General features: G+C 36.3%; 1 protein-coding gene across 3 annotated transcripts in view; it reads right to left on the bottom strand.

Moving 5' to 3' along the window:
• The window catches only part of ctnna2 (catenin (cadherin-associated protein), alpha 2), a 678,725-nt gene that overhangs the window by 63,655 nt on the left and 595,364 nt on the right, over window positions 1–19,706 (bottom strand). The window lies entirely within an intron of this gene.

Below are 19,706 nucleotides of genomic sequence, written 5' to 3'. Positions count from 1 at the left end.
CCCCCCAAAAAAAAACCTCATTCTAATTAGGAGAGATGATCTAGTTTAATGAGAATTGATGGATATTCTCCTGCTCTGTGAATCCATTCTCTTTTGTTTCATCCCCCTTATCCTCCGTCCCAACGAACCCAACTGCAAATCAGCCACTTCTATAAAAATGGCAAATTAACCTGTGTGTTTGATTTATGGGCTTAATTTTCTGAGGATTTGACTCTGCTACGATAGTCCACTTCACCTCTAAAGCTTTCTGATGATTAGATTTAGACTGTGTCAAAAAGTCAAACAGCTTAGAGACAAGTGTCCCTGAACCCCTCCCTTTACTGACGCACTCGCTAACCATTAACAGCAACTTTATTCCCTTATCTTACATCCTTGTTAAAGACTTTAGCCCTAGAATAGCATAGCCCTTATGCACCAAACCACACGCATATTGTGGATGGGATGACTTCATATGCTGGTAGAGATAGCGTTAATACCGCGGGATATTTGCACACGCGCTTTATGAATACCGCATGCAATGTGCCACAAGTCAAGACTATGATGAAACTGGATATATATATATATATATATATATATATATATATATATATATATATATATATATATATATATATATATATATATATATTTTTTTTTTTTTTACTGTTTTTAGTGTGTTACATAAAACACAATTGTTTCTTACAACTGCGATGTGTCACTCACTAAAATGTTCTCTTTTGGATGTCTTAAAGTTGCAATTTTACTCTGCTCAGCGACCAGCAGCGTTTTATTTTATCATTAGTTAAAGTCTGCATTTACACAGAGGACCTGTTTTTGGAAGAGCACGAAAGAGCAGAAGCGCTTCACTGGCACATCTCAAAATGAATTCCACTCAGCATAAAAGCCAACATCACTTCAATCTGGTCCAAGAAACACAGCAGAATTTGGCAGCCTTGTAAAAGTTTAATCGAGTAATCCCATAACCCACTGGGTCAGTCCTTGTTATCTCTCCACACAAAGATGGCCACTGCATTGTTGAGTAAATGTTGTCTCTAATACACTTACACAGTGACTTCTGATAGAAATCCTGTTAATATTACATGTGAAGCCGGGCTTTGATGATGTAGGACAAGCTAAAACTAGGGCTTTCCCCAAGAGAAACCCAACACTGCCTCAAGGGAGACTGCCTTATCTGTTTTCTCTCTTCTGCACTTTAGAGTCAGATGACATCGCTGCCAGGAAACGGTTTTGTTCTCTGCTATTTTTTTTACACGGAGAGGAAAGGAAAGGAAAGGAAAGGAAAGGAAAGGAAAGGAAAGGAAAGGAAAGGAAAGGAAAGGAAAGGAAAGGAAAGGAAAGGAAAGGAAAGGAAAGGAAAGGAAAGGAAAGGAAAGGAAAGGAAAGGAAAGGAAAGGAATTAAATTAAATAATGAAATGAAATGAAATGAAAGAAAGAAAGAAAGAAAGAAAGAAAGAAAGAAAGAAAGAAAGAAAGAAAGAAAGAAAGAAAGAAAGAAAGAAAGAAAGAAAGAAAGAAAGAAAGAAAGAAAGAAAGAATTGTCAAAAACAAAATGCAAACAGCTTACCTTTGTGGGTACAACAGTTTATCAACCTTGTGCCTTATTTACCTGCAGTAGTAACATGTACCCTTACAGTAGTAATATGAACTTCTATGTACTATAAAAATGATATGATCATTAAGTCAGGGCAACATATGTTTTTACATGAACTCAGGTTAAGGGTGTGTTCACAAAAAACAAACACAATTACCCAATATGCTTACAAAATATTTTAATACAATTTTGATTAAGGTTGTTGATTCTCAAAAAATGTTCATTGTATTAATAAAAAAAAAAAAAAAAAAATTCAATGAACTCAAAATTTTAAGGCAACCAGCCTAACTTTTTTTTATTTTTATTTTTTTACAGTGTGGAGCGATTTCTCTGTGCAGTTCATTTGAATGTGTGAACGCTTCCATGCAAAACACTGGTGCCCACCAAACAAGCTGACAGAGACTGCTGAAAAGAAGAGTCTCGTTCCACTTCCAAACTAACTCTGGTGTGTTTCAAATGATACATGAACGGAGAGACTTGTAAACGCACCCAAAACAGGAAGATGAGACCCTAAAAAGGTCAGCATGCTCACATATACCTGTTTTTTTTTTCTCATTACAGTCGTGATTTTGCCCTTCAGTTTGATCTAGGCATCAGAACCACATCTCCTTGCAGAGCTTCGTTTTTGTGTGTGAGACGGAGGGATTCCTGCCGCTGTTTGACACTAACACATTTTATAAGCTCTTCACAAGTTCTCAGCTGGTCAAAATAACATCATATGTAGGGTATGCACATCAGACATTTTCAACCGACATCTAAAATAGGCAATAAACGTATCATTTAGGTTCTGCATCTTTTGGTTCAGTGATAAAACTGAATACAAATATATATAGAGAGAGTACAGACTCTGAAGAAATATCTGTGGAGAAACATTTAGAATTCAACTCATGACCTTATGATAATGTCCCAAGCAGATAGAAGTTTGGTCCGCCCTGCTCCCCTCATCAAATCACACATACACTGCGAGAATGTGGTAGATTCTTCAAAGTTTCTTTCGGCAAAGGGCCCGACTGGAGACGCAGATGTGTGCTAAGAAGCACAGTGAACCCGGCGCTGTTAGCCACATGCCCTAATAATGCTAAATTGTCATTTCATTAGCTCTAATTACTAAAGACCTTTAAGAGCAACGGGGCAGACACACTGTAACTAATTTCCAGAGCCCGCTGTATGTAATTCTTCAGGAATATTTCTCATGGACTCTCCTGATGTCGAACCACAGAAAGCAAATTCGAAGAATAAAATATTTGCAACATCTCCTATTAAGACACCTGAAAGCCTTTCCAGATGGCATGGTGACAAAAACTTTCTAATGTCATCCAAGATTTGGATGGCTACCGTGGAGAGGAAAAATACAGAACAAATTGTGAGCGTTATGAGATTACTGTATTAGCTGGTGTTGAGGTGGCATAGCTGTTATCCTGCAGTGTCAGAAATACTATGAAGGCGGCCAGCAGGAAATGGACCTGTGTGAATGTGTTACAAATTGCGATATTCTGTTTTTGTGTTTGTTGTGAATTGTAAATGCAGTACCCACACATATAATCTACTTACAATGTACCAGCATCCCAGTAATATGTCTGGTGGCCACTGCTCTTTGGCGAACCGTTAACCTTGTTTGGTAGAGAGCAGTGCATTAATTCATGCTCATGAAATGACTCTTAATCAATATCAGCCACAGGAAATAGCATGATCGCAATCAGCAGACGCTATTTATTGTGGAAATCTATAAAACTGATCGTGTACACCGAGCCGTCAGCCTTGAAGGAGTCTCTCTAATATCAACATTTATGTTAAATGAAGCAGAGTGTGTTCAGTTTAATTAAACATACTTTTTAGATTGTTCCAAAAGTTATTTAAAGGCAGGACAATCAATGCCAGGTTATGACAAAGTCCCACTTTGATAAATTCAGGCTACATATCTATGAAACATTTCCTCCACTAGTAGCTGTAGGAGTTGATCTCAATGGAAAAGTCTGCTATTGATTAAAAATAAATCATTTTTCAGCGTCACTAAACTGTAATTTACAATTAAGCAATTAAGAACATGAGTACACAGGTTTACTGTTAAGTTGAAAATCTTGACTTGGCCGTAGGCAGTCGTGGTTATTTTTTTTAGACTCAATGGACTTTGGATTTACGACCTTGGACCTTGGATTTTTTATTTTGACCAGCTTTTAACTGCCGTTAAAAACTACTGTCAGGATTTACTAAAGACACGCAGTGATAATTTTTCGCTGATAAGGCGTGGACAGGGTTATTTTTGCTGCTGACCTTATATACATTTGTAGGAGTTTTCCTTTCAGGCACAAAATTTATGGGAGGTGAGCATTTAAATGTGTCATGCGAGGTGATTTACTAAGGTTAGCGCTCGTCAATTTACTGGTGTTTGCGCCATTATTTACCGCCTTAAACCAGAAGCTAACTGGTAGATTGCGTTGGTCATTATGGAAATAATCTGGCTGCGTCTGTGTTTATTAAATTGTTAATAGTTGAACCGTCACACTCCCATCTGCGCATTTATGGAATTGCGCTCTCATGCCAATTTGCCCCATTTAGAAAAATCTGGCCCAAAATATATTGTTAAAACCAGGATCTATTTTCTAAATGCATGCTGATCATTTGATGAACAATTCATTCATGAATAATGACTCATTTTTTGGACCTCATATTTTTTAAAATCAGAATGTTGTAACTCCATCTTGAAATGCCAGATTCTCTCTGGTGACGTATATATTTAGTCCACTCAAACCCTGTCCTTTTTTCAGTCGACCACAGATCTGCCTTCATTCAATCAACAACAAAATGATAGAACCTGTGTGTGTACAACGTGACAATACAGAAGAAAAAGAGCTTTCCCTACGCCAGTTACCTCATGGCTAATTATTTTTTTCCCCACAATAGAATTGTTTCAACACAGAATTGTTGTATAGGGTTCGGAAAGGCCCTATCACTCCATTTAAAATAACATTTGCTATGTTATAATGAGTCTCTCTTCACGACTGAACAAAGTGAAAAGAGCCAAGTCAGAGTAACGAGACAGAGTAACGAGTTCTTGTCTTTTTTAGATAATGGAGAGATGTGGTGAGGTGACGCAGGATATGGAGCTGTGCAGAGGTAGCAGGTGGAGCAGAGAAAGGCAGAGAAATGCGGAGAGAGGATCCTGTAGGAGGAAATAGAGATAGCCTTTAATTTGAGACCAATTGCACAGGGGAGATGGAGCATCATGCAGCAGACACTTGAGAATCGCCCATCTGCAAAGTAATAAATTCCATGCGTATTAGCATCCAGTTTCACCCACACTCTATATCCTTCACACAGGCACCAAGAATCGGGCCCCTAGGTACAAGCAGTCTCTTTATGGCTATGGGAAAACATTGTGAATGAAAAACTGATTGTCAGGCTTAAAAAGCGCACAGGTTCTGCTGTAGAAAGGTACGAGCTGCTTTCCTACTTTATGTGGCCGCCAGACACACAACAAAGCTCACTTTGATTTGCTAATGTCTACAAAAGGATGTGTGTGCCTCAGAAAAGCTAGTGTTTGAATTTGCAAACAGTCATGAAATACAATGTTTGCAGTATTATTGTATTGCAATATTCCTGCCTATTTCAAATGTTAATGTTTATTAAAAAAAAAAAATGTTGTTGCATTTAATGGTATTTGTTCTCTTCATTTGTAATATTTTAAAAAAATAACACAAATCATTTAAAGATTCAATAAAAATCAATGTATTATAAAATAATTGTATATATTAAAACATGCTCTGTAAACCCTGACACTCAAAATAGCTAATTGTTTTGAGTATAGCCAACTCAAAACAACTTAGTTCAAACAAATGAACTCTTATGAGTATTTAGAACTTTTTCACCATGTGAGTTCTCAAAACCGACACATTTTAAGTAATCTAATTTGTTTAATTGTTTTGAGTTTTATAAACGTGTTTCTTTTAATTATATTTTACAACATGGCTGGCCATGACACCCAAAAGTACAGTAAATGCCCAAATTAAGTTATATTATGTTTTGTGTGTGTGTAGGTGTGTGCGCGTGCATGCAAGATTAACATTAAATTGGAGATTTAATAGCGTTTAATGTTTTGTTATGATAGTTTAGAAGAATATCTGTTATGATTTTGTTTTATTTATTTGTTTTGTAGGGTTGCCATCAGTTTGAGAACAGGTATATGTTAAATGTAGTATTGTTGGCTTCATTTTTGGAGTTTAGCCAACTTAATTGGTTTTACAGTGTATGCATATCATTGCAAATCATTATATATGCATGACTTAAACAAGGGAAAGGCTGATATGTGTAATTACAATTGGAGAAAGACCTGGACGAGAAGAAATGTGAATTATATGTCACAATTGATTAATTAATGGATGGACATGCCCATATGCTGAAGATATGGAAACCAAAAAAAAAAAAACAATACATATGTAAACATGGAATGTGTAGTTCCAGCAGCACAACACAGTGCAACAAACTCAAAACTTACACTGCATTAAAAATGTGACAAGGTATATAGTCAAGAAGAGCAAACATACATTTTACAGAGAACTATGGTATTTGACAATCATCAAATAACAACTTCTTTCCCATACCCTGCACATAGAGTATATTAAACTATTCAGGCATGTATATATTTTACACAAATACACTGTAGTTCATAGTCTCCAATCACACCCTGACAAGCGCTTATCACTATAAACAATCAGAACGTACTGTCAAATTGCACACTTAATCAGAGGTGGATGGGGGCTGATGGACAAAACACTTCTCTATTCTGGAGATGAAAAAGGTTTGAAAACCCTATAATACAGAACAGGAACTCCCCACTGTCTCTCCAGTCCTCACACTGACATCTGCAGCATCAGATGTCCTCCTCTGTCCTCTTCGCGCCTGGCTGACCACCCGCAGGGGAATGGCCAGCTAAGCGGCATTTACAGTGTTTTCAATTGGATATGATAAGCTAATTCCACGGCCCGACATTCTGATTCCCTCTAATGTTATTTTTCTTTCTTTTTTAACATGGCTAGCCTGGCCCCAAGCAATAAAAGTTGAAATTGGACAGCTTTAGATTGTCCGATTGCCTGAGATATTCAATTACCGGAGATTAACCCGTGCAAACAAGTGCATCTGGCGCCATCTCTGATCTCACAAAAGTCTGTCTAAGGAAAGAGGCTACAGACTAACAGAGTAACTGCCATATGGAGAGAACAAAAAAAACAAACAAACAAACAAAAAAAAAAAACGGCCATAGCAACTTCCCTATTGCTAAAAAAATACTTTCTGTGATCAATTGTTCCATAGCAGGTACTTCACTTATTTTAGTGATAAATGTTTCACTCAAACCAGTGGCACCATGTCATGACACAATGGTGCCTTATCTTATGAATATTAATTAATTAACCATACAAATTAAATATAAACAATAAGCTGTAGCCATATAGATGGTAAAACCCCTTTTTAAAGTTTTAACATCTTGCAGATACTACACAGACTAGGTTAGGTCAAAATTAAGGTCAGCTCTACATCTTACATCTCACACATAAAAGTATTTAGAGACAGCGAGCTGGACCTTCTCGTCCAAAATCAGTGCCTGACCTCACAAATGTGCTTCTAGAAGAAGGGCCAAAAATTCCCATAAACACCTCTCCTACTACTCTCATAACTCCTATACCTTGAGGAAAGCCTTCCCAGATGAAGCTGTTATAGCTGCAAAGTGTGGACCAACTCCATATTAAACCCTACGGATTAAGAATTGGATTCTATTTAAGTTTATGTGCATGTAAAGGCAGGCATCCCAAAACTTTTGGCAGTATAGTGTATTAAGCAAAGTTTGTTTTGTCACATCATCTATCTACAAAACGCATAGTATCATGAAAACATGCTTTCATTTATTTCCAGCAACTTTAAAATGTCTGAAATGCTTGAACATTCATTTCTGTGGATTCCTTATTAAGAAGATTTATTATAGGGAGCAGTATACCAAAAAAAAAAAAAAAAAAAGATTAATTTACGACTTAAATGGTCCATTGTTTGACATGTGTAGTTTTTGCTGACCAGCTTTAGAATCTTCAGAAATATCAGTCAGTCAGCATATGTACTGTTAATTTATAATATGAGGATTAGATGAACACCATTAATCCTGGTATTGACACTTTAAACAGCATTGACCTGCAATAACGCTATAGCTCCAACTGATACCTGCTATAAAGTGCCTCATAAAACGACTCCTTGTAACTTTAACCACAAATTATCCAATGATCCAATCAGGCAATTAATTCGCTCCTGCCTGTCCATGTCTTAATCACCTTTAGACATTCATTTGCGCAAGTAAAATCAGTCTTGACTGTGGCAGTTTGTTTAGTTAAGGCAGTGGTGTCTATTGTCATTGTGCTATAATATTCAGCATTTGCAAATGGAATACTTTTCACCCAAGTAATTATTACATTGAGTAAGCTACATATACTTTTCACTAAACAAAGTTTAGTAAGTTGGGGATATTGGGCAGCCTTGCAGTACAGTTGTACAACACCATGATGTGGGTGTATGTGATGACAAATGATCCATGAAGAGGGAGGAATCTGAAAGTAATGCCTCCCAGGGAAAAGGTGAGGGAGGAAGAGGCTGATCTATCTGTTCGGAGCTCCTCCCAAATGTGGAGACGCCTCTGCGTTAGATTTCCTCAGAGACCTATAACTCTGCTTGATAAGGGATTACGCCAGTCCAAAGGTCTGGGTCACCACAAATAGACTTGTTCCAATAGCCATCTATCGTGTTCAGCACACCATTTAATGCAGCATGGCCCCCCTTACTGCGGAATAATATTTACTGCCTGCAGCAGTGCGTTTGGAATCATGAAGGCCTGAAGGCCGATTCAATATTGGTTACATTCAGGTCGATATTGATTCTGCATAATCATTAGAGAAGGCAACTTTTCACCCTTCATCTCATCAGGAAGGTCAGTGCTTTAAATTCCAGTCAATGCGACTTCATGAACTGGAGTGGCACTTAAAGTCACACTCAACAAGAGATACGAGTGCTGTTTGCCCTGAATATAAAGGAAGGAGAGCGGTTTCAGATTAGGGTGACCTGAAAAGACCTGAGCTACGTTGGTAAGGTGACTTGCAAAACAGAAGACAGAGGTCTTTCATTCCATGAAACAAAAAGCCTCTGCAATTGGGTTGATTTTAATAGTTGGACACATACTGGGTTAATAGATGCATGAATTCCGGAACGTTCAGCCAGGAAAAGTTGGGACTTTATTCAGGGTACTGAAGGGCAAGAAGGCCAAACTACCTGGAGTTCATTTTCTCCAAGGAGAAAAACATAACACCCCCCCCCCCCCCCCCCCACACACACACACACCCCACACACACACTCACACACACTCTCTCTCACACACACACACACTCAACAACAACACAGAATAAATCAATAAACCTCAATAACTGACCCTTAAACAGTCTCAAGAAATGGCCACAATGCATTCCTGTAAATAATACAAAAAGAAAATAATTCCCATTATCAGTTTTTTTTTTTTTTTTTGTATGTTGTTTTTTTAGGCTAAGAGTCTACTAGTAAATGCTCTGTTCCATTCTGATGGCAGTAGTTTAAAACCGCTATGTTTTACATTAATCGAATTTCAATTAATTTGTTTTAATTAAATGAATACATATTAAATATGCAAAGGGGTAGCAAAGTCATTTAGGCAATAATTGGAACAAAGCCTTTTTTTTTTTTTTTTTTACACAAAACTCAATGTCTGAATAATCATGACTCTAAGAAATTACATAGCACATTTGAAACTAAGCAGTGCTTTGTTAGCTAACACTGCCTCTTGGCACCTCCGATAAATAACTACAGCACATTTCGGATACAGCTGCAAGAATTCTGTTCTAAAGCTTTTTTTATAATGAACATTAAAAGCAAGGAATTCTCCACAGAGATATGGGGATCAAAACAAGACAATAGTAATGATGCACTCCGATAGTAATGAAAAATGCAAACAGAATTAAGAATAAAAGATGGCATAAAGAAAAAGCAAAGCGGGACATAAAAGGAGTGATCCATAAAAGATTATATTCAAATGTATGCAAACAAAAACTTTACAGGAGGATAAAATGTTATCATGGGAGGGAATACAAACAGATTACAGATAAAACAAGGGATGTTGAGATGTCAAATTAATGAGGAAAAGCACGACTGTGTCCTCAGGGGACGACGTTGAGAAGTTTTGTTCCCGAGACCTGAGTGCAGAGACCTTTTGAAGCCCGGGCTGGAAGCTTTTTCTCTATAGGATAGGATCCCTAGTGAGCCAGCTAGCTGAAAAAGTAGGTTATGGAGATTCAAATGCATACAGATGCAGGTCAGGACTGCTCAGCACGTATTCTTTTTCTGTATAATGAAGACACAAAGAGACTTGTCACTATACACCACGCTAAAAATTCACAGGGAGGAGTGATGTAACCTCCAACTTATGGAACATTTGCTGTACACCTTGAGGTTAAAGGGTTAGTTCACCCAAAAATGAAATTGATGTCATTAATGACTCACCCTAATGTTGTTCCACACCCGTAAGACCTCTGTTCATCTTCAGAACACAGTTTAAGATATTTTATATTTAGTGCGAGAGCGTATGGAAGTGTATGCACACTATACTGCTCATGTCCAGAAAGGGAATAAAAACATTATCAAAGTAGTCCATATGTGACATCAGTTAGTTAATTAGAATCTCTTGAAGCATTGAAAATACATTTTAGTCCAAAATTAACAAAAACTACGACTTTATTCAGCATTTGACTCTTCAGAAGACAGAAGACTCTTCCGCGTTTGTTTTCAATCCTCAAATAAAGATTCAAACGGTTATGAATCAGTGTATCGATTCATGATTCGGATAGCCAATGTCACGTGATTTCAGCAGTTTGGTATGCGATCCGAATCATGAATCGATACACTGATTCATAACCGTTTGAATCTTTATTTGAGGATTAAAAAAAAACTAACAGAAAAGAGAAGACAATGCTGAATAAAGTCGTAGTTTTTGTTATTTTTGGACCAAAAAGTATTTTCCATGCTTCAAAAGATTCTAATTAACTAACTGATGTCACATATGGACTACTTTGATGATGTTTTTATTCCCTTTCTGGACATGGAGAGTATAGTGTGCATACACTTGCATACGCTCTTGGACTAAATCTAAAATATCTTAAACTGTGTTCTGAAGATGAACGGAGGTCTTACGGGTGTGGAACGACATTAGGGTGAGTCATTAATAACATCAATTTCATTTTTGTGTGAACTAACCCTTTAAGTATCTTACTGATGAGCTTAATTTGGAAACTGATCAATTTGACTACCATCATCCCAGTAGACAACATTGTATTGGTCAACAGAAGGTGCATTAAGAACTGCAATTTCTGAATAACACAGGACGCAGAAAAATGTGTGCCATCCCTAAACGTGTCAAAGGACAGGAAGCTATCGGCTAAACATGAACACAGTGTGAGATCAGGGTGCGAGTTTACAGAGAAAGAAAGATGAGTAGAACAAGAAAACAAGTTTGTTGTGGAACCTTTTGAGAAAAGGCTCAAGGATTTAGACAATTCAGATTTGTTCCTGGCGGCCAAGAGCCAGAATGATGGACCACAGTCGCTCCAGTATTTGAATTGTTATGGACTTGATATGATGTCCTTGCAATCTCCGCTTTTCCATCAACCTTTTTTACCTCTATAAAGCGGAAATGTTTTTATTTTTTATTTTTTTATCTTAGCTTGAAAGGGACTCTCTATAACCTTTGTTTCAGTGAACAAAAGCATGCGAATGTTTTGATCAGCACACGGTGAAGGAACTGTTAATAAGAACAAGATACTATGGGAAGGGCATCGATTAAATAATGTGTAAAAGTCGGATTGCAGCAGAGGATACAGTTATTAGATGAAGCATGAATCCTCTGGTGATGAGGGGCATGTGAAAAACAGACTTTTATTACAATCCTTGGTCTGCATGACAGTGAAAAATTGGCCTTCATCATTGATCTGAGACCCTCTTTGTGTTTCTTTCTTATTATGGCTATATGGATCATATAATGGTGATATTCTAATTATGTTTGGAGATTCTGAGAGTATTGGCAATCTTTGGACATTAGCACTTGAATAATGATAAAATGTAGGGCTAATTCCAGTTGTTTGGTACAGGCAGATACAGTAAATTTGCATTTACGATAAATCACACAAATCAATAAAATGGTCCACACAACTCTTTTCCAAGTCTTTTGAAACTGTATCTGTTGTTGTTTGTGACCCGTGCTGGCAAACCAAGTCGAAATGCGCACAGGCTAATTACGAGCTACAGGCAAAAGTAGAGGGAAATGTACATTTTGGTTGATTTTGAGGGTTTCACAATAATGAGTTCATTAAGCCTTCGTCTAATAATCCTAATGCTCCAAATAGCAATTCAACACCTAAAAAAAGATTTATTTGTACGCTTTCTGAGAGGAGTAACTTTCTCTTGTCTATTAAAATTTCAGTTTTTCTCTGCTCACTTCTCGACGACTGGAGCTTCCATCAGCACAGGTTTGGTGTCGTTTTAAAGCATTCCAACTTTATAATTATTCATAGCAATTTCTTGATGGCATGAGTCTGAACCAATGTAATGTGATTTTCAAACTCATGCTGATGTAAACAAAACTTACACTGACTGACAGATCCGAAGCGTATGCACGAAGACGCCTCTCAGACAGCGCGCAATCCCTATATACGCATATACACAGAATTACATTATTTCATAATATCTGTCTTGGTGAGTATTCAGGCAAACATTATCTGTTATGTCTTAAGTGAATGTTTGGTTATGTGGTAGTTTCAGTGCCGTGCTCTTGAAAGGTTATCATTTTCACCCTGATTGCAGGTCCTCTTTGTTCGGCCTTCCAAGGGATGCTAGAACTGACACCTTGTCTACACTAGACGCAAGTGGTGCGATGCGACGCTATAAGAGACAATGGAACCCATTATATTCAGTGATGCTGTCTACATTGCATACGGCGCGACATGAGAGGTAAATCTCCGACAGTAAACTGGTGCCTTGATTTAATAATGACATACTGACATGATGGACAAATGCTCTGCAACAGGCACTTCCAGTGCAGACAACCTTTAGCTGCTCCAACGTGAGCAACAAACTTGTTTTTAGTCCCACCAGAAAACTTTGAATGTTGGTGTTTGTTGGCGTTTACATGACCAGTGTAAATTATTCTTTGATAATGTCTTTGATAGTGTTTACCTTCCTGTTTTGTTTGGCTACAGGCACTTAGTAATCTGCTCATAGTTCTGGTGACAGATATTTGGCTACACTTGATCTATAAAGACAAAACTAACGGTGTTTTACAGCCAGTAGCGGTCACTATAGATCTGCAGTCTGTAGTGCAAATAATCCCAAATTATCAAATAACAGCGCATCTTAAAATTTGAGAAAAATAAAAAAATTAAGAAACATACCAATCTGAAACATCCTGTAACAGCTGTTCTTGCACAGGTTCTGCTCGATCCTCTTCACTAAAATTCTCTGCAGATCCAGGCTCAAATTGATAAGGCAGTATTTAATGCCATTGTTTATTACAGTGCACCTGGGCATTTGTAGTATATGCGCAACCTTAATGGTAGGGGGCGTGACGTTTCAGGACGCACTATGCGCTCTAGGCGGTTAGCGAATCACAACTCACTGTGCCAGCTAACCAATCTGTGGCCATTGCGTATTTCCAAAAGAAAGGCTTCATAGAACCAGGAAGCTATAGCTATTTGGTTTTGACTTGGTGTGTGCCAAATTTGGTGTTATAACCAGGGAATTTAAGGTATGGTTGCTAGGTGATTTCATTTTGAAAACTTCAGAATTTTTTTTCAGAAAACATGTTTTCCTCAAAATTGACTTTGCTGACTCCATCAACTTCAAACAGGTAGAGAAGTTGAGAAGGTAGAGAAGGTAAAACTAATAATAACAATCTTAGAAAATTTGCTCATTGCAACTCATTTTGCAGGCACGGGTCACATTTGCTCCAAATCTTCATCTTCACAAATCAAATTCAAAAAGATGAATAAGATCAGCAACATTCTAGAAAAGCTTGCTTTTAACATTGCTGATGTCAATCTTATGGCTTCAAGGTTTTGACATTTGACAGTGTGCTAAATTGAGAACCAGGGTAAGTTTTTTGTGAATAATGAATTTATTTGAATGTAATCCTCAAATAAATCTTTACTGGTGTCAGAAAGAAGTTAAATATGACACCACAGTTACATTTACATGCAGAACAAGAGTTTAACATCCAGAGCTAGAGTTGCTAGAGTGATGTTTCCTTATGAGAATGTGTTGTTTGGATAAAAAAATAAATCTTGAGTCAGCGTAAAAAGCTCCTGCAAGCGTTAGCAGGTATTCTTGCTTTGCTCTCTGGTGCCTACCGCTAATCGTCCCTCGTCAGTAAGAGAGATGATTTTTGTCCCTCGTGCTGTGATTTCACAGGTGGTAAGATGGAGAGGGAGCGGGAAATGAGAGAGCAAAACCCCAGTCCTGTCATTTTATTAACACAAGTCCATTCTCTAATGCAATCTCTGCTAATTAAGGTCACCATACAAACCATAAATATTTCTCTACACCCACACTCAAGATCTACTAGCTGTGGCAGCATTGCCATTGGCTTGGAAAACACTCTCTTTATCTTTCTCTCTTTCACCCTACTTTTATTTCAAGGCCAAAAAGGGAATATATCAGTTACATCTGTGCCACACAACGACAATGTTTCCTTAATGAACACAGACACCTTTGTGATAAAAATATCATGTAACGCCGCTACTGTTCAATGATAATGTGCCACTGTCACATACGAGTATTGATCGTGACCTGTGACCTTTATGGCTTTGAGACTAACCTGAAGGAATGTCAGTGAATGGCAGCATTGACATTTAACTTGTTTTCCACCAAAAGGGTAAATTCACACATTATTATATTTGCAGATTTTGTTTTAGATTGCTTTTAAGTAAAAGGGTCATTCTGTGAAAACTGTTCACTGCGCAGTTCTGAAAAACAATGTGAATTGACAAGGCCATGATCTTTTATTAATAATTTTCTTTTCAAATGAAACATTAAATGAGAACTTAGGATTACTTACTTATGAATATGAAATCCAAATGTGTACCCATTTACTTTTTCAATGCGCACAAGCATTTTTTCTTATTGTGCACAATTAATACAAAACAGCTATCTTTTTTGTCTTTATTATCTTTTATCAAAAAGACAAAACAATTATTTGTATGTACTGTAAAGAAATACAATTAAATTACAATTAAATTAAAATAAAAAAAAATAAAAACATTAAAAAAAAAAAATAATAAAAAAAAATAAATGAATAAATAATAAAAAAATAAAAAATAAAAAAATCCCTGCCCTAAAATTCAGAAGTCCATTTCAAAACATCAGATACTGGAAGTAAAATGGGTTGCAAACAGTGTTTCATGTTAACCCCAAGAAACAAACCACAATGTTATAAGCACCACAATCACAGTCTTCTCCTTTATTTGCCCAATGGATGGCCTACAAATATAGCTTAAGTGGACGGTTCACTCAAAAACCACTTATATACTCACCCTAATATTGTTCCAAATCTGTATGCATTTCTTTATTTTGTGGAGCACAAAATGTTTGTCCATATAATGAAATTCAATGTCCAAAACTACATTGGAGGCCATTATCTTTCATTTTCAAAAAAAAATCTTCTTTTGTGTTCCACAGAAAGAGAAGCATCCAGGTTTTCCGTCACAAAACATGATGGTTGAACTATTTCTTTAAGCTCTTTCTTTAAACTATTTCTCTTTCTCTCTCTCTCTTTCTCTCTCTCCCTCTCTCTCATTAGACTGGGATAGGAGAACATATTTTACAATACATACATAACATGCTTTACCTAGAAAGCCCAAAACATTTTTATAACATTTGCTAATGCTGGCTAGCAAAGAACAGCAGTATAACCCAAGCAGACATGAACTGCTAAAGGGAAGATAATCTTAAATTAGCAGAAGCAATAAATGCATGTAAATATGAGGAAAATAATTAACGCTTGTTTTCAGGGGGAGATATGTACAGTTCATTGAGTCACAGTGCATGAAACAACAAAGTTTACACAGTTTTTTCCCCATTGACAGTTGACGTGGGATGATGTGTTTGTGTGCCAATTCATGTGTGTGTGTGTAACAGAGAGAGACAGAAAGAGAGCAAGACAATAAAAGCGTGTCAACAAGTTCACATTAATAACCCATATCTCAGCTGTGCTGCAAATAATTTAATAACCTTTTAAATGGTTAGTTATTTTATAGTGCAATGCACTACAGGCATACAGAACAAAAGACACTCGAACCAGATGGTAGTGCAGTCATCTCTAGTCTACAAAGTGAATATGAGAAAGTACTATTTAAAATGTATCGAAATCATTAACATTAACCATTAAGTGAATGTTAGAATGACTCCCAAAAGAGATCAGGCCTTCATCACACTTGCATTTACAAGCTCGTATTTCTTAGAGGATGAAATCGTTGTAACGTTTCCTGAGATTATTTCTATCCGAATAAAATATAGTCCATATTCATATTCATGGTCCATTTCTATTGCTATTGATTGCAAGAGAGAGAGAGATATAGAGAGATTTTTTTTTTTTACAGAAGTACAGACATTTCATCAGGGTAGAGCTGTGACGCGTGACCTCTATTTCATCAGGCTTCTTGACCCCGGCAAGAAACAGTGACTATTGATCGGCCGGAGAAACGGACATGAGCTGCTTGGCTGTTCTTTATTCTGAGATCATACCAGTGAGGGAACATTTTATTTGATGAAGTCAGGGAACGGCACTCCCTTCAGGTCGACTCTGTGTATGTGTGTTCCTATAGCTATTCTTTGGGGACAAATTTCCAGTAAATGTCCGCGGAATGTAGTTAAATCTGTCAAAACTCATTTTGAGGACGTCCTCAAAGGGAAAAGAGGGGGACAAGTAATATATATTTATATATACACACTACCATTTAAAAGTTTGTGGTCTGCAAGATATATTTTTTGAAATAATACTTTTATTAAATTGATCAGAAGGGATGGCAAAACACACACACACACACACACACACACACACACACACACACACACACACACACACACACACACACACACACACACACACACACACACACACACACACACACACATTTCTATTAGTCAACGAATCCTGAAAAAAACATTTTAGACATTTCTTTTATATCTCACAATTGCGAGTTTTATGTCTTTCAGAACTGTGCCTTGTAAAGTAAGAGTTGCAAGATATAAAGTCAGAATTGTGAGATAAAGTCAGAATTGTGAGATATATAAAGTAATTATTACAAGATATAAAGTCAGAATAGTGAGTTATAAAGTCAGAATCAAAAGATTTTCTCAGAATTGGGAGTTATAAAGTAAGAATTGCAATATTTAGTCTGAAATGTGAGATATAAAGTCAGAATTGCGAGACATAAAATCAGAATTGAGAGATATAAAGTCAGAATTGCAATATATAAAGTCAGAATTGTGAGATATAAAGTCAGAATTGCCAGATATAAAGTCAGAATTGTGAGATATCAAGTCAGAATTGTGAGATATAAAGTCAGAATCGCGAGATATAAAGTCAGAATTGTGAGATATAAAGTCAGAATTGCGAGACATAAAATCAGAATTGAGAGATATAAAGTCAGAATTGCAATATATAAAGTCAGAATTGTGAGATATAAAGTCAGAATTGCCAGATATAAAGTCAGAATTGTGAGATATCAAGTCAGAATTGTGAGATATAAAGTCAGAATTGTGAGATAAAGTCAGAATTTAATGATATAAATGTCAGAATTGTGAGATATAAAGTCAGAAATGTGAGATATAAAGTCAAGATCGTGAGATATAAAGTCAGAATTGTGAGATATAAAGTCAGAATTGTGAGATATAAAGTCAGAATTGCGAGATATAAAGTCAGAATTGCGAGATATAAAGTCAGAATTGAGAGATATAAAGTCAGAATTGTGAGATATAAAGTCAGAATTGTGAGATATAAAGTTAGAATTGTGAGATATAAAGTCAGAATTGCGAGACAAAGTCAGAATTGTGAGATATAAAGTCAGAATTGAGAGATATAAAGTCAGAATTGTGAGATATAAAGTCAGAATTGAGAGATATAAAGTCAGAATTGTGAGATATGAAGTCAGAATCGTGAGATATAAAGTCAGAATTGTGAGATATAAAGTCAGAATTGTGAGATATAAAGTCAGAATTGCGAGACAAAGTCAGAATTGTGAGATATAAAGTCAGAATTGTGAGATATAAAGTCAGAATTGTGAGATATAAAGTCAGAATTGTGAGATATGAAGTCAGAATCGTGAGATATAAAGTCAGAATTGTGAGATATAAAGTCAGAATTGTGAGATATAAAGTCAGAATTGAGAGATATAAAGTCAGAATTGTGAGATATAAAGTCAGAATTGTGAGATATAAAGTCAGAATCGTGAGATATAAAGTCAGGATTGTGAGATATAAAGTCAGGATCGTGAGATATAAAGTCAGGATTGTGAGATATAAAGTCAGAATTGTGAGATATAAAGTCAGAATTGTGAGATATAAAGTCAGAATTGTGAGATATAAAGTCAGAATTGTGAGATATAAAGTCAGAATTGTGAGATATAAAGTCAGAATTGTGAGATATAAAGTCAGGATCGTGAGATATAAAGTCAGGATTGTGAGATATAAAGTCAGAATTGTGAGATATAAAGTCAGAATTGTGAGATATAAAGTCAGAATTGTGAGATATAAAGTCAGAATTGTGAGATATAAAGTCAGAATTGTGAGATATAAAGTCAGAATTGTGAGATATAAAGTCAGAATTACGTAATATAAAGTCAGAAAAAAACAAGAAAGATTATATCTCAATTCTGACTTTATACCTCGCAATTGCGAGATAAAACGTTGCAATTATCTTTTTAAATTCTGAGGTGGAAAAAAAGCAAAAGATTTTCAAAAACAAACTTCTTATCGACCCAAAGCTTTATTAAGGAATAACTTTAAAACAGTTCCCTAATTAAATTACTTAGATGTAGGCGATGTGAACAAAATATTTACTAGCAAAATGCAGTAATCCCATCAGAAATTAATTTTGTCAATAAACCAAAATGTTTTTATTATCATTATTATATGTCTCATAACTGCCACAGAATGTCTGAGAACTACATTTGGCAACCTTTAATATTAGTTTTCCAATTGGTCATATAAATCATGGCCCACAATACACACAAACTCTTTTAGAAAATATGTGAATGTAATTGAATGCAATAATATTCATATTTTGAAGTCTAATTCAAGCACATTAATAGTTCATATATTTTGGAATTTGATCTCTCTAGAAGTGCTGGATATCGCTAAGTCAAAAGCAGATTCCTCATTAAGCTCTCTTTTTGGAAAGCAAGCATCTAGATGCCACTCGCAGGCTTTGATGGCAAGTTTTTTGGAGCTCTCATTTAAGTTTGTAGAATAAAATGTAGCGGTTGGACTGCATAGATAAGCTATGAAATTGTGTACTGTATATCCTATTTTTATTTAGCTAGAAATACATGTGTACCCACACTAGTTAGTATGTGAAGTGGGAGAAGACATCAGGATGTATCAATTTTACTCATAACATCTTTTTAAAAAGTTCTGTTCAGTATATGTTGCATGCCCCTTTGCATTTTTGACATATTAACCTCCAACACCACCCTTCAGATAAACGTCTCGTTCCTATTCAACCATGTTACCTCAGTCACCATATTGCTTTTCGATAATAGGAATGAACCGCATCTTAGAAGTCGAGTCACGAGAGATATTAAAGAGGGGGGAAATGTTAAAGCCATTCCCTGGTGTCATTCCCACTCTGTGATCCGAATCCATGTTATCAAACACAAATTTGTCATTACAGAATTGAACTCCACTGCACCATATTCCAGCATTAAATTGCCTTGGCTTGGCAGATGACTTCCTAAAGGCCACCTCGTGCTCTGACTGATAGTGGCCTGCGGTGCCCCAGATAAGAATCATCCGCTT

The sequence above is a fragment of the Pseudorasbora parva genome, chromosome 4 (genome assembly GCF_024679245.1).
Source record: "Pseudorasbora parva isolate DD20220531a chromosome 4, ASM2467924v1, whole genome shotgun sequence".
NCBI classification, from domain to species: Eukaryota; Metazoa; Chordata; class Actinopteri; order Cypriniformes; family Gobionidae; genus Pseudorasbora; species Pseudorasbora parva.
The sequence above is the reverse complement of the archived record's forward strand: the minus strand, read 5'-3'. Positions and strand labels throughout refer to the sequence as shown.